The sequence below is a fragment of the Canis aureus genome, chromosome 32 (assembly GCF_053574225.1).
Source record: "Canis aureus isolate CA01 chromosome 32, VMU_Caureus_v.1.0, whole genome shotgun sequence".
Classification (NCBI taxonomy): Eukaryota; Metazoa; Chordata; class Mammalia; order Carnivora; family Canidae; genus Canis; species Canis aureus.
In genome coordinates, this window is record NC_135642.1 from 26,670,243 (window position 1) to 26,684,293 (window position 14,051).

At 40.7% G+C, this 14,051-nt stretch overlaps 1 protein-coding gene and 1 long non-coding RNA gene across 7 annotated transcripts in view; one reads left to right on the forward strand and one right to left on the reverse strand.

The window, feature by feature from the left end:
• Positions 1-14,051, reverse strand: part of ZNF280D (zinc finger protein 280D) — a 301,506-nt gene that overhangs the window by 115,504 nt on the left and 171,951 nt on the right. Inside the window, exon 1 of one of the 6 annotated variants that reach the window (XM_077881216.1) lies at positions 9,268-9,405. The exons of 2 other annotated variants lie outside the window; for them this stretch is intronic. The gene's annotated coding sequence lies outside the window, so the exon portion shown is untranslated. Of the gene's footprint in view, positions 1-9,267; positions 9,406-14,051 lie in introns of those variants that run through there. 3 more of the 6 variants (XM_077881222.1, XM_077881212.1, XM_077881214.1) reach the window with 3 other exon arrangements.
• On the forward strand, positions 9,429-9,961 carry LOC144303275 (uncharacterized). Its single transcript, XR_013370334.1, has 2 exons — positions 9,429-9,656; positions 9,856-9,961. It is a non-coding gene; the product is annotated as an uncharacterized LOC144303275 (long non-coding RNA).

Sequence of the window (14,051 nt, forward strand, 5' to 3'; positions counted from 1 at the left end):
TATCACATTGTATGATTTCATTAATATCAAATGTCCAGAATAGGCAAATCCACAGAGACAGAAAGTATATCCGTGGTTGCTAAGGACTGTGGGGTGGGAAGAATGGTCAGAGACTGCTTAATGGGCAATGGGTTTTCTTTGGAGAAGGTAAAAGTACTATTCCAAGATTAGTGTTGATGCTGTTTAACACTGTAAGTATACTAAATGCCACTGAATTGTACACTTTAAAATAACTTAAATGGTGAACTTAAATGTTATGTTAACCTTACCTCAATTTATAAAAATTCGTTCTACTTTTGCACTTCTCTTTTTCCACCAATGAAACTGCCATCCTTCTGATTTTAAGACCTTAAAAATTTTTTTAAAGTAGGATCCACATCCAGCACAGAGTTCAACTCTGGGCTTGAACTCACAACACCAACATCAAGTTCTCAGCTGAGATCAATAGTCAGATGCTTAACCAAATAAGCCCCCAGGTGTCCCACCTTGTAAGTTCTTTTCAATGTTTCCCTGTTTTACTTAGCATACCTAATCAGTTCCCCAGTCCTAGTCTTCCTTCAAAATATTTCCTACAACTATCCATTTCCATTCACTCTGTACTTGTTCAGGCCCTTAAAACCTCACACCCATAGTAAGATTTACTTTGTAAAATTCACTTTATACTCAGCCTCACAGCATCCAGATCTGACTTCATGCATTTAACACAGAACCGCCAAATTAACATGTCCTAAAATAGTGTTTTCATTGTGTCACATATCAATTCCAAACTCAGTAACTCTCCATCAATCCATGCAGAGCTGGAAATCCTTGTCTTAAAAGCTTCCAGAATGCAATGAGGTACAGAATCAACCAAATGTTCTAGGAACTGGCACTTCCACCAGTGGTTGGTGCTACCAGGCTGCAATGCTACTCCTATGCTACCTAACCCAAGAAAAGAACACACAATTCTGAGATTACAAAGCTGAGGATAGAATGAAGGAAGACCAAGGCACTATACCCTACAAAATTAATATACAGCATCTGGTACCCAATAAGTATTACAATGAATGAAATGAACTTTCTGAAACACAATTCCCTCATCTGTAAAGGACAGATGATGATAATACAATCCATCTCAGAGAAGCATTTATCTTAAGGATGAAATATGATCTATGAATATATTTTATAGTCTACAACAAAAGATTAGAAAGATATCTCTTATGTTTAACTTCTCAAACACAAATACTAATAATGTACTGTCAAAAAAGTACGGTCGATTTTCTTATTTACTTTTTCTCTATTCAATAAAGTTAAGAGGTCTATTATTTATTTTTACCCATAAGACAAATAAAGCCATTCTGTTTATTAGGGTCTTTCTGTCAGCAAACAGAAATCCTGTGTAAAGTCAGTCTTAAACACTGAACGGGAAAAGCAAAATGAGTGAACAAAGCAGGAGACAGGATTACTTACATATAAAACACTCACAACCCTCCCAAACCCTTCAGGTTTTGCTTCTCAGACTTGCCAAAGGTAACAATTACCCACAAGACAAGGAACACACAGGGGTAAAGCCTAGAAACAAGAAGCAAATTATTTCATAGACTAATGATCTTTGCTTTGGTTAATACCCATCAAATGAAAGTCATTCAAGCAGTTGTCATACTGAAGAAATCCCAAAGCTAGCAAAAAAAAAAGAAAGGAAAAAAGAAAATATGTGTTTGATTAACTTCTAAGGATGAAATCTTAGAAGTAGACAAACCCCACCCTAAGGAATTTAAGATAGATTAATTTACTTAAAAATGACTATAATAAATCCATTAACTATTAATATTTGTGTGAAAGACATTTTCTAAAACAAAATATTTAGAGAGGTGGCACTGTTTTACATTTCTGAAAAACCCATGAATAACTGTCTTAATAAAGAGCTGTATTCTCTTATCTGTTTCTATATTTAATCTGTTGCACTACATATTTCTGCTGAAATAAGGAAAATCTAGCCTCACAAGAAAGGTAGGTAGTTAAGGGAGGATCTTGTAGAACTCTTGAAAGCACCTCAAGGCCCCAAGACCACACTCAGAGAACTGCTATACTACATAAATCAAGTCAAAGCCACCGTTTAAAAAGGAGAGCTAAATTACTATCCTGGCTATACTGGCTGGTCAAAAATTTTGTATATGCCAATCTAAAATAATAATTTTAAACAGAGAGTATTCAGTGATGAACACAACTCTAAGAAAAAACATTTATTAAGCAGTGTATAAAGCACTGTTTAAAAACACAAAGATGCAAAACATGTACCATTCCAAAAAAATCACACTATGCTCATCATAATGTACTAACCAGAAAAGCAGAAATGTTTGCAATGAAAAATAATTGAAATAAAAAATATTTTAGGGCAGCCCAGGTGGCTCAGCAGTTTAGTGCCGCCTTCAGCCCAGGGCGTGATCCTGGAGACCAAGGATCGAGTCCCACATCGGGCTCCCTGCATAGAGCCTACTTCTCCCTCTGCCTGTGTCTCTACCTCTCTCTCTCTGTCTCTATGAATAAATAAGATCTTTAAAATATATATATTTTAGTTTAATCCAGTCCACCAAAAAGCCTAAATAGTACACCCTGATCATACAGAGTTTCACTTGATCATTTTTTACCTCAGAGGAGCTCTGAAGGTAAAGTTGGGAAGGGAAGAAAAAATGGTAACAACGAAAATATTTTGGAACAGAAACCTCAAGGAATAACTTTCTAAGTACTATTTGTATTCATTAGAGATGGAGTGGAAACAGCTGAAAAAACTATCATGGTAGGAGATGGAGAGGCAGACAGGTTTACTATGTGTGTTAGAAAGGGGTGGGGCTCTGTATATATCTAATGGATCAAATTAACCATTAACCTTCAGTGAATACTATCAGAATCCACAGAAACAATTTTAGTTTTTTCTTTCTTGAGTAGTTCTAGCTGTAAAGATTGACATTTTATGGCTTTTGTTTCCTAGAAATCTTCAAACAACATTTTATTACTTTTAAACAGAATAAATCTCATTGTATTTTACAATTACTATGTGAGCCTATAGATCTTTTATAAATCTAAGATACATTATATGATCTTAGTGATTTTACTTTTCCTACATCTTGAAATATTTTACTACTTCCATCATTCTAGGTATTATTTCACTGTTGCTAAACAAATATTCCCAACCATGTTTACAAAAAAAAACAAGAAAACATAATGATTTAATTGTCTAGAAGGATGTGACAATGAAGTCATCACTATGCATTAAATTTCACTTTTCTTATCTTTCAGTTTTCTTGTTTTGCACAAAATATTGCATCAATTTTCAAAAAGATATATAAGATTGAAGACATCATTTTGTAGTCTGCATCGAGGAGGGAAAACTTTACTTCTACCCTTTTATGTTGCAGTACCTGGGGACCTGTGGATTAAACTAACAGAAAACAGATTAACAGAAAGAAAAGCACATAATTTTTTTTTAATATTTACATCACGGGAATTCACAGAAAAGCAGTAAAGCTCAAAGAAGTGGTTAAACTCAAAGTCTTATATACCATTTTAACAAAGGAAAGGGGATTAGGGCTTTGAAAGACAATAAATCATGAAGAAGTAACTGGGAAATACATGGGAGAACTAATGGAAGATAAAAGGTTATTTTCAGTAGGTCTGTTTATGCAAACTCATCTTGGTATTAACTTTCCATCTCAAGTAGTAAGAACCACTCTTCTTTTCCTACTACCAGGGGGAAAACATCCTCACAAAGGAATATTTATGACCAGTCCAGGTGTCTCTGCGGTTTATCGCCGCCTTCAGCTCAGGGCATGATCCTGGAGACCTGGGATCAAGTCCCACATCAGGCTCCCTGCATGGAGCCTGTCCCTCTGTGTCTCTGCCTCTGTGTCTCTCATGAATGAATAAAAATTTTTTAAAGGAATATATATGACCAGCTTCTAGGCAGATAACAGGAGAAAACAGTTTTTGTTTCTGTTAATTCTGTTGATTGCTGTACACTCCAAATAATCCTTAGGTCAAAGTGGCATATGTTAGCGCAGCATATCCTGATCTTCATCTGTCTTTAGTTTTCACTGAATGTAATTAAGAACTCAGAACTTTTATTTTCTGTCCAATATGGAACAAAAGAAAACTGGCAGAGGTCACATTTCACAATTATTAGATGAACTTAAAAATGAATGCAAAGATAGACAGCAAGCACTTTAGACTCTATTGATGAAATTCGGGGCATCTCAGACTGAATCTTCGGAGATTAACTTGATACAGTTCATAAGTGGACAAATGTTGAATGCAGATGTATATAATGGTGACTGGAAGGAAATAGATGATGTGTAAAATTTTTAAATTCATTGGATTGGTCATGCTAACTGGTATCTGCAAATCTTAGAACTGAAAATATCTTGCAATTATGAAGCAAAGAAGATGGCCATCCTCCCTTCAATAAAATTTAAGAACCATCAAAAGTTTAAAAAAATTCTTCAAATACTGCATTTAATGATGCACATGAAAAAAAATACCCAACCAAACAAAAAAACCCCACCCTGGAATGATAAGCTAGAACTTATCATAAGTATTTTAAATCTCAAATCATTATTGACAAGATGGACACATTCCACATTCAGGTATGACAGCTGATGAGTAGTCACATTCAGAAAATGTTGCCCATTTCAGGTACATATACTTTCAAAGCTGGCAACATGGGGTAGTGAAACATCCTAAGCTTTAAAGACATAGATCTACATAGAACTTCAGAAAAGGGATGAGAACAGAATCAAGAGTAATACAAAAATTACAAGAATGGACAAATGAATTTAAAATTTCTGTCAGAAATATAACTTGTGACAAAATTTTTATAAGTATAGAACTGGCTTAGTATTATCCAGCAAGAAATTTTCTTGATTTGACAAAATCAGGAAGAACAGGGTTGAACTTCTATGGATTTTCACAAATGGGAAGCAAGAAAAGTTAATTGCACATAATCTGGACTTACATACATATTTAATGATTCTTATTGTCCTAAGAAAAACTAGTTTTTCTTCTCAGCTCAATGCATTCTCAAGTGTAAATGAATTCAAAAACCCTTGCAGGGGCGCCTGGGTGGCTCTGTTGGTTGAGCAACCAGCTCTCGATTTCAGCTCAAGTCATGAGATCAGGGTCCTGGGAGCAAGCCCCATGTTCAGCAGGGAGTCTGCTTGATGATTCTCTCCTCTATCCCTCCCCCTTCTTGTGCACACTCTCTCTCAAAAAAGAAATATTTTTTTAAAAACCTTGCATAAATTAACATGAAGAGAGCTGTATTATAAAAAGACCACAGAACAGGTAGATACACTAACAGGGTCAGAACCTATACTTGAAATGACTTGAAAATGATGATCAATAATTAATAATGCAGAGAATTCTTTCAGTGTCTAGGAAAAACTTCAATTACCAAGAAGAATATTCCTCATGCAACTAGGAAAAGAACTTGCAGGAACTAGGAAGAGAATTTTACCTAACCCTTCAACCACATCAGTTTTTTACACAGATCTTCAAAGTGGGAAGAATAAAGGAAGATGTTCTTTGTGTACATATAAAAACTTTTAAAAGTATGCATATTCATTGTAGGGGTGGTATGTAAGTAGAGGAATGATATATATTTGTTTTTCATGTTTCAAAATACATACAAAGAGATTATGTTTAAATTCTAATCGGAAGCTCTACTGAGTTGTATTATCCATTTATTCTATAAATTACATAATGGAAATTATTAAAATAATTTAAAATGAAAAAAAAAAAAGAAATAGTTCTTTTCAATCTAGATGGTGAATTGCACTATTTTTCCTGGTATAATGATAGTTAAGAGTCCTTAAAGAAAATTGCTTTGTAGATGGGCAGCCCGGGTGGCTCAGCGGTTTAGCGCCGCCTTCAGCCCAGGGCCTGATCCTGGAGACCTGGGATTGAGTTCCACGTCAGGCTCCCTGCATGGAGCCTGCTTCTCCCTCTGCCTGTGTCTCTGCCTCTCTTTCTTTCTCTCTCTGTCTCTAATTAATTAATAAATATTTTTTAAAAATTGCTTTGTAGAAATGAATAAAAACTTCAAACACACATTTGATACAAACTACCAAGTAAATCATTATTTTTATCTTTAAAATAAGCTGACTGAAAACTCAAATCTTATGAGTCCTCAGAAGCAGGAAAAGATAAACTATTCAGAATTACATATTTAATTAATGAACATGTCATAAATAAATATATCTCCCCCTTTCAAAAGTTAGTTTCGAAATGGAACAAAACATCTTGTCAACAATCTCCAATTTCCTATCAGTTAAAACTATAGTTTACATTCTACTTACTAGAATTGTTATTCCATTCAGATACATCCTCTGCTGAATTTGTACAGGAAAAAAAAAATCGTGGTATGGTTCTAAATGTTCTCTTGAATAAATAAAGCAAGTATGGGAGAGGAGTGTATAAAAATTATTTATTCCTTTCCTTTGCCTTCCTGTCCCCTACTGATAAAGCCAATTCTGAGTAGTAAAACACTGGACTAAAGCAGGGCTGGACTAGATAACCTACCTGGTACAAATGGGCTGAAGTGGGAATGCTGAAATTTATAATTCTCCAACATTTAACTACCTCAGAACTCTATTAATCACAGCTCCCTAATGCTACAAGGGCCCCAAACTTTTAAATAAAGGAGGGCAAAATCTCTTGACATCTACTTTCTGAGCCTCCTTTCTCCTAACCCCTCTGGATTCTGATGCCAATGGGCAGCAGCAATTTCAAGTTCCCTAAACTAGATAAATTGGTCCTATCCTCCAAAATTGCTCCTTTCCTTCACCCTCAAACATCCATTTCTAGTAGACCACTCCCAATTATTTCATTATCAGATTACTGCAGGTAAATTCATATCAGTACTAATGACAAAACATCACCCCCTAGATTACTTGCTAATTGCAAAAGAAAATGCTTAGTCTGAAAAGATAGTCTGTCACCATTTTATTGGAGAGATCAAATTTAGGATCACTAATAAGATAATGGATAACCCTCCCTTACGTGCCTTCTGATGTTGTATAATGTGAAGTACACTGCATGACTTAAGTATTCTTGCCAAAAATATTAAGCCTGATCTACACAAGCCTTCAGATCTACAGGTTTACAGAAAATATAGGGGAGAGAGGTATAATTTGAACCTAATGAAGAGGAAACTGTCAGTAAGATACAGAATGTGGGTTATTCTACAAGACAACTGGTAGTATGGTCTCTTCAAAAAGGGCAATGTCATCCAAAAAAAAGAGAGAGTGTGAGAGAAAGAACTACACTAAATTAAAAGAAATGTAAACAAATGTAATTAATGCATGATTGGATACTGGTTCCAAGACAAAGGACTAAATAGGACATTTTCTGGACAATGGGGAAAATGTGAATACATACTACATATCTATATTAGATAGCAGAGATTCTTCAAGTATGATTACAGCATTGTGCTTATACAGAAAATTGGCCTTATTCTTATGACATCCATATAGATATATCAACAGGACTTAGGTGTGAATTGTCATGATATCTGCAACGTGCTCTGAAAATAAATGCTCACCAAAAAGAATGCAGATAGGCAGATAAAGGAAATGTCGCAAAACGGCAACACTTTTAAAAGTAGGTGGTACAAATGAAGGTCCAACTGGGCTATTATTTAACTTTTTAATATGTTTGGATGAAAAATAACATGAAAACTTGAGTAATAAAAAGCCGAAAAGCTAAGAGGTAAACTCTTAAAAACAAAAATATAAAAGGAGTTCAACAGTATCCCTTCATTTTTGTGAGGTGAGGCTCCATGCTTCTCTTCACTCACCTTATTCTCACACACACACACACACACACACACACACACAAAACGAAACATAATGTAGTGAACTGGGCACTGAATAAGGAATCAAGAGAACCTAAGGTCGTAGAAATGGTTCTATCACTTCCTAGCCATGACCTCATTAAAGACGTCTCCCTGAGGCTCTCTTTCCTCATCTTCGAGAACAGTCCCATAAACATAGACCAATGCAAAAGGGGTCTTGAGGTAGAAATAGGGCGTGTCAACGTCAGATACAAATGCAAGATACAGACCTAACGGGATCTGTACTGATGCTTTAAGATGTCAAGAGCACACAGCCCTAACAATCCTCTAAGCACAACAGTGCCTTCAAAGGCACAGCAAGTTTCCCGTTAGACAGCCTGAGTTGTCACTCATCCCCCAAGGCAGGACTTCTCACAAATGCTAAGAGGTGGCTTTTGTACTTTAAAAACTCTCCTCCTAGGTTTCAGTGTTAGGTCTAATGGCGCTCGTAGACGTCCAATTCTTAGGACCCCGTCCAAATCTGAAAGCAATGAAGTCTAGGTTCACGAATTTTCAAAAAAGCGACTCTTGGCTAACAAAGAGAACCCTCTGGACCGAGGTCTTCCCGTGTGCGTGCAGAAGCGGGTTCACTTTGACGTTGCTCCTCTCTAGCCGATTTCTCCTCAGAAGCCTTCAAACTTGAGCTAAGTTGGGAGAACTCCTTCCATCTCTATAGCCGGATAAAAACCTCGCAGTGAGCTCATTCTTTCCGTCTAAGTGAAACCCCGAAAAGCTCGGTCAGTAAACTGTGTATCCGACTGCACGTCTCTCCTCAGGGCCCTTCTGGAGACAATAACGGGACAGAGCGGGGGGGGGGGGGGGTCCCTTTGACAAGCATGAGGGTGTGAGCGTGGGACGGATGACTGGGCACCTGGGCACGGGGTCAGGGGCCCGAGGGCCCCGGATGCCTGAGGGTTCGGCACCCCCTTCGGCCTCGGTCTACCACGAAGAGACTCCGGGGAGCGTTGCTGTGGGGGAAGCATGGGTCCCCGCCAAACATCGGCACAAAATGTACGGCCGACCAAAGGGAGCCGAGTCCAGAGAGAAGAGCCGAGCGCAGGCTGGGCCAACAGGCGCGCAGGCCCTGGGAGGCGAGGTGGAGGAGGCGGAGGAGGCGACGGAGGCAGAGGCGGCGGGGCCGGCGCGGCTCCGGCCTGCCGCCCCGAGCCGTCTGCCGCGTCGCGCCGGGATCCCTCCCCCGCCGGGGCCGGCGCAAGATGGCGGTCCGGCCGCCGCCGCCGCCGCCGCGCAGCCGGTCCCCTCCCCCGCGCCCTGGACGCTCTCGGCAAACCGCGCCGGCCTCGACACCCCCGGCCCAGCGCCCCCGGAGTGAGGCGGCGCAGGCCGCGCGGGAGGGCCTCTCCTGCTGCAGCGCGGGGCGGGCGGGGGCGGGGGGCGCTTACCGTGAGCGGAGCGGATCGGCCTGACTGGGGCCCTGAGGAGGAGGAGAAAGAGGAGGAGGAAAAGGAGGAGCACGGAAAACTACACAGCGGCGACGGCGGCGGCTCCCATTGCGGAGCAGCAGCTGAGCTGTGGGAAGGGGGGGGGGGGGCGCTCTCGTGGATCCGCCGCGCTGCCTCATGGGTAGGCTCCGGGTCAGCCTCCGCGCGTCCGGGCTCCCTTTCTTCTCGCCGACGCGGGAGGCGGGCGCGGGCATGTGCGTCGCGGCGCTGCCCTCGAAGGCCGCGGCTCCCCGCCACGCGCCGGCCGGCGGCGAGGGCCGGGACCGGGACCCGGGACCCGGCTAGGGATGTGGCAGTCGGGGCTGCACCGCAGCCGACAGCGTGGGAACGTGAGTTCCGGGGCCTCCCTGGGTGTAGCGGCTAGCGCTCCGCAGGCTTGGCGAGGAAGGGCTAGCAGGAGGGCCGCCCCGAGAGGCCCTGTGCCTGAGGGGCGCAGACGTAACCCAGGGGAGGAGGAGAGTCGGGTTCTTTTCACAGCTGGCTAATTTTGTTCCTTTCTTTTCTTTTCTTTTTTTAATTTTGTTTCAGACGTACGATTTCGCTGGTGTCTCCTTGAATTCCTAACTCTGCCACTATGGATCCCTGTAATAACTTAAAAAAAAAAAAAGCTAAAATAAATGCATTTACAAGAACACTTAGTGAGATGCTGCTTGCATGAATGCTACACCTTGTATTCTGATCCGTGAGGAAGTTTCCTCTCCCAGCTCTCCTCACAAGATCAGTCTCGCTCCCCGAGATCCTTAAAACACACAGCCACCACTGCACAAACCCATCGCTGCATTGTACTCGTTCTTCTGTTTGAATTAGTTTCTTCTCTCTCATCCAGACTGCTCCCCTCACTCTTCTGGGGTGTTGAGCATTAGTCACTTCCTTATTGATTCCCACCCCCAGATCCATCCTAGCCAAGGACAGTTAACTATCCCTAGACCTGGAATGGCTGCAGGTGACCATGACCTGCTCTTCCCCCCATCTGTGCCAGGGATAGTCTAATCCAGTTCTCTCTTTCTGGCTGGCCCTTAAAGGAAGCTTTACAGGAAAAGAGAATAATCAAAGTAACAAACTGGAAAGCTAATAATTCAAAACTTGTGGCCTATTCTTAAGCCATTATAGTTAAAAGAGAGTTCTAATGGCTCGCAAAGCATGTCACGGTATGAAAATGAACTGAAGGTTTCACTCAGTGTTCCCAGTTTGGTCCCATTTGTAGAGACAGAAATTTACTGTTGTTAGACCCTAGAGCTTATTTACATGGAGGGTATGATTCACGCCAACCAGACTTACTAGAGACTGATGTACAAACCAAAATTCACATTTATTCCTTTTTTTCTTTCTTTCATGAGAAGTACATCTGCCCTGAAGACCACAAAACTCTGGTTGACACATTTTCACTCAAAGGAAACATTTACATGGAGAAGCCAAATTATAAAGGATATCCACTAAGTATGAAATCAACACTCATGAAGTAATTTAGTTGAATTTTTTTTATTACTCCATCCTTAAAACTCCTCCCTTGGCTAACAGAACATGATTCTCTTGGTTCTCTTGACTGCCTGTCCACACTCTTCCTATCACTTTTTTAATAGTTTCTCTTCCTCTGATTTGCCAATTTTCTGCCCCTTACCCTTCTGTACCTACTCTTTAAGTATCCTCACAGTACTCACTCTCCTTAAGTCAGGTCATGCTCCACACTCTTCCCTGGCTGTAATGGATATAGATGATTGCCCACCTTCATTTTCAAAGCTCCATTGTCTTCACCTATGTAATTTAGATGGCATAACCACTACCCACCCCTAATTCCAAGAGTGGTCCAGCCAGCCTGAAACTATTAGAATCACTTTTACCTCTCTTTGAACAGTTTTTATTTCAGAAACCAATCAGAGTGAAACCTAGGATTTTTGTTTGCTGGTAGGAAAGAGAAGTTACTTTTTTCTCTGGATGATATGGCATTGCCATTAAAATGTAAATACCAGAAGAGCTACAACTTTTTTTTTCTACTAAGGAGAGCCAAATGATAATAAAGCTAACAAATGGAGGAAGAAGGGCTGGGTGAATTAATCATGGGGAAAGGAAGTCAACCTCTGAGAGCATCGTAAGCCTCCAAATCAAACCCAGTCTGAATCCTGTGCTACCTCTAGACTTCTCTGTTATATGAGCAAATAAATTCTTTTTTCTATTTAAGCTGAAGAGGTCCAGAATAAGCCTCTGTGACATAAAAATTATTTTTAGCTGAAAGCATTTGAGTTTCTGAAATTTCTTATCTGCCTAAAAGCAGAGCCTCCCCAAAGAACTCAATTGTCATAAATCTCCCAGGGAGCAACCAGGGAAGATTGGTTCCTACCACGAGAGACAATGAGAATTGTCACCACACCTAAAGAGCCATTGTCATGAAACTATCATATCTCCCATCTATTCTCCTAAAGGCCTACTTATCTTTCCTAAACGTCATTTGTTTTCCCATAAGTGCACTCTTTCCCCCACCTCACTTCCAAGAAGTCATTTGTTCTCATTAAGTGCCCTCTCCCCTCCCCTTCATCTATTAAAATGGTATATAAGCCCCAAATTCTGTCCACTCCTTTGAGTCACATTTCTTTGTGAACCACCCCCCACCCCCCCCCCCCCGTACCTAGTACGTGATTAAAATCTGTCTTTTGCTAACCTGTCCTTTTGTCAGTTTAATAGGCAAGCCCCCAAAAAGTAAATCTAAAAAGGGAGAGAAAAGTTTTCCTCCCTAACAAAGTCAATTTGAGTTAGGTTTTCTGTTACTGGCAAGTGAAAGCATCCTAACTGGTGGAGACAATGATAAATACTTTACTTTCCTCTTGCATACCCAGGAAACCCACATTTCCTAGTTCCTTTAGGTCTATATCAGGCCATGTAACTGTTTCTGGCCAGTGCATTGTAGAGGCAATGATTTCCCAATCTAAGCCCGACCCTTAAAACCTCCAGTGATTTATAGTTCCCTTTTGTTTTTCACATATCAGTCACCCAGATACAGAAAATTCTGAGGAGCTAGGGGATGGCAGTAACATTAGATGGAAAGACTGTAGGTCTTAATTGCATGGTGCACATCTGACCCTTATTGTACTAATTCGAGCAACATCATATGTTACTGGGTTATGACTGAGAATTGAGGGTTGTTACTAAAACACTAACCCTGATTAATAATAGAAATAGTAGCCTACTGTAACAAAAAATCCAAAATATGTGGCATTAGTTTGGCATAGCAGTCAGGTGGGACTTAAGGAACCATGCAGTAGGCTGGATAACCAAAGATTCATATTAGGCAATGGCTAGACTGTTGCCTACAATACCTTAGGAGGTAGATCAGTACAAATACATATTTTCTAGCTCTAAGGCAAGAGTTCAGAAAACAAAATTAATAATAGATGTTGGTGATTTTTTATGTGATTTGCAAAATATTACCAGAAAGAGATTAGCATGAAACAAAATTAATCAGTTTACCAAAAAAATGAAAGAAAATAGAATCCAGCATTTGAGTAGCTTTGGAGTTTGAAAACAATACTTCTAGATTCCAAAGAGAAAGCTATATTTTAAAAGGCTTTGAGCAAGGAAGCCTTAGTAGGATTTAAACAGAATGACTCAGCCCTTAGGAAAAGATCAGATTACACATGTTTCAGATAGTATCTATTGCTTCAGATAGCCTCAAAGAAGGAGCTTTATTGAGGTATAACTGACAAAATTGTATATAAAGTGTACACGATGATTTGATTTATCCATTGTGAAATGACTACCACAATCAGGTTAATTAACACATGCTAACCTAACCTAGCATGACTAGCATGAAGCCCTAACCTCCTTGTCTTGGGTGAGAACTACTTTGAGGCATGACTTACACTCCAGAATTCCCCTGAACCACCAGGCTGAAGCTATCTTTTGCAGGGTTTTTTTCTAACATACCCTCGCTTGTGTGCATGTGAAACTATTATGCCCGCTCCAAAGCCACCTTTCTTAACTCATGTTTGTGATGCTGGGGGCTGTGATTCTGCTTTGCCAGCTGTTCCCTGTTACATTCTGCTAATAGAGGACCCTAGAGGGAGACCACAAGTCTGAAGGAGGAAGAAGGGCCTTGTTCCTTCCTGTTTACTTTGCTTTATGTTTCTGTCTTTATAAATCCAGCAGCCTTTTATCAGTCCCAGCAGTGACAATTCATTCCCACAGCAAAGACTGAATCTGCTCTACGGTTTTCCCAACACTTGCCAAACTAGTCTCATTGTATCCCCACAGAGATATCACCACAGCCATCCTCACCTGTCCTCAGTGGTCTAGGTTCCAGCTCTATGGTACCTCTGTTCCAAGCACAGACTCCAGCACCAGAGCAGTGCCCTTCTCAGAGGTCTGAGTTTCAGCTCCAAGGGGCCATTCCTCCAAGCTTCTGTTTGCTATGGACTGTACATATGTGTGCCCCCCCTCCCCAATTCATGTTGAAACCCTTATCCCCACTGTGATGGTATCTAGAGACAGGGCCTTGGAGAAGTAATCTTAAGAGCTCTCTCTCTCTCTCTCATTCTTTCATTCTCTCTCTTTCTCTCCCTTCCTCTCCCTCCCTGAACCTCCACCCCCACCACCCCTCTCTCAGGCTACAGCAAGAAGGTTCCTATCAGAAGCCAGGAAGCAGGTTCTCACCAGGCACTGAATCTGCCACAACTTGACCTTGGATTTCCCAGCCTCCAGACTGTGGGAAAGAAAAGTGTGTTGTTTAAGCCACC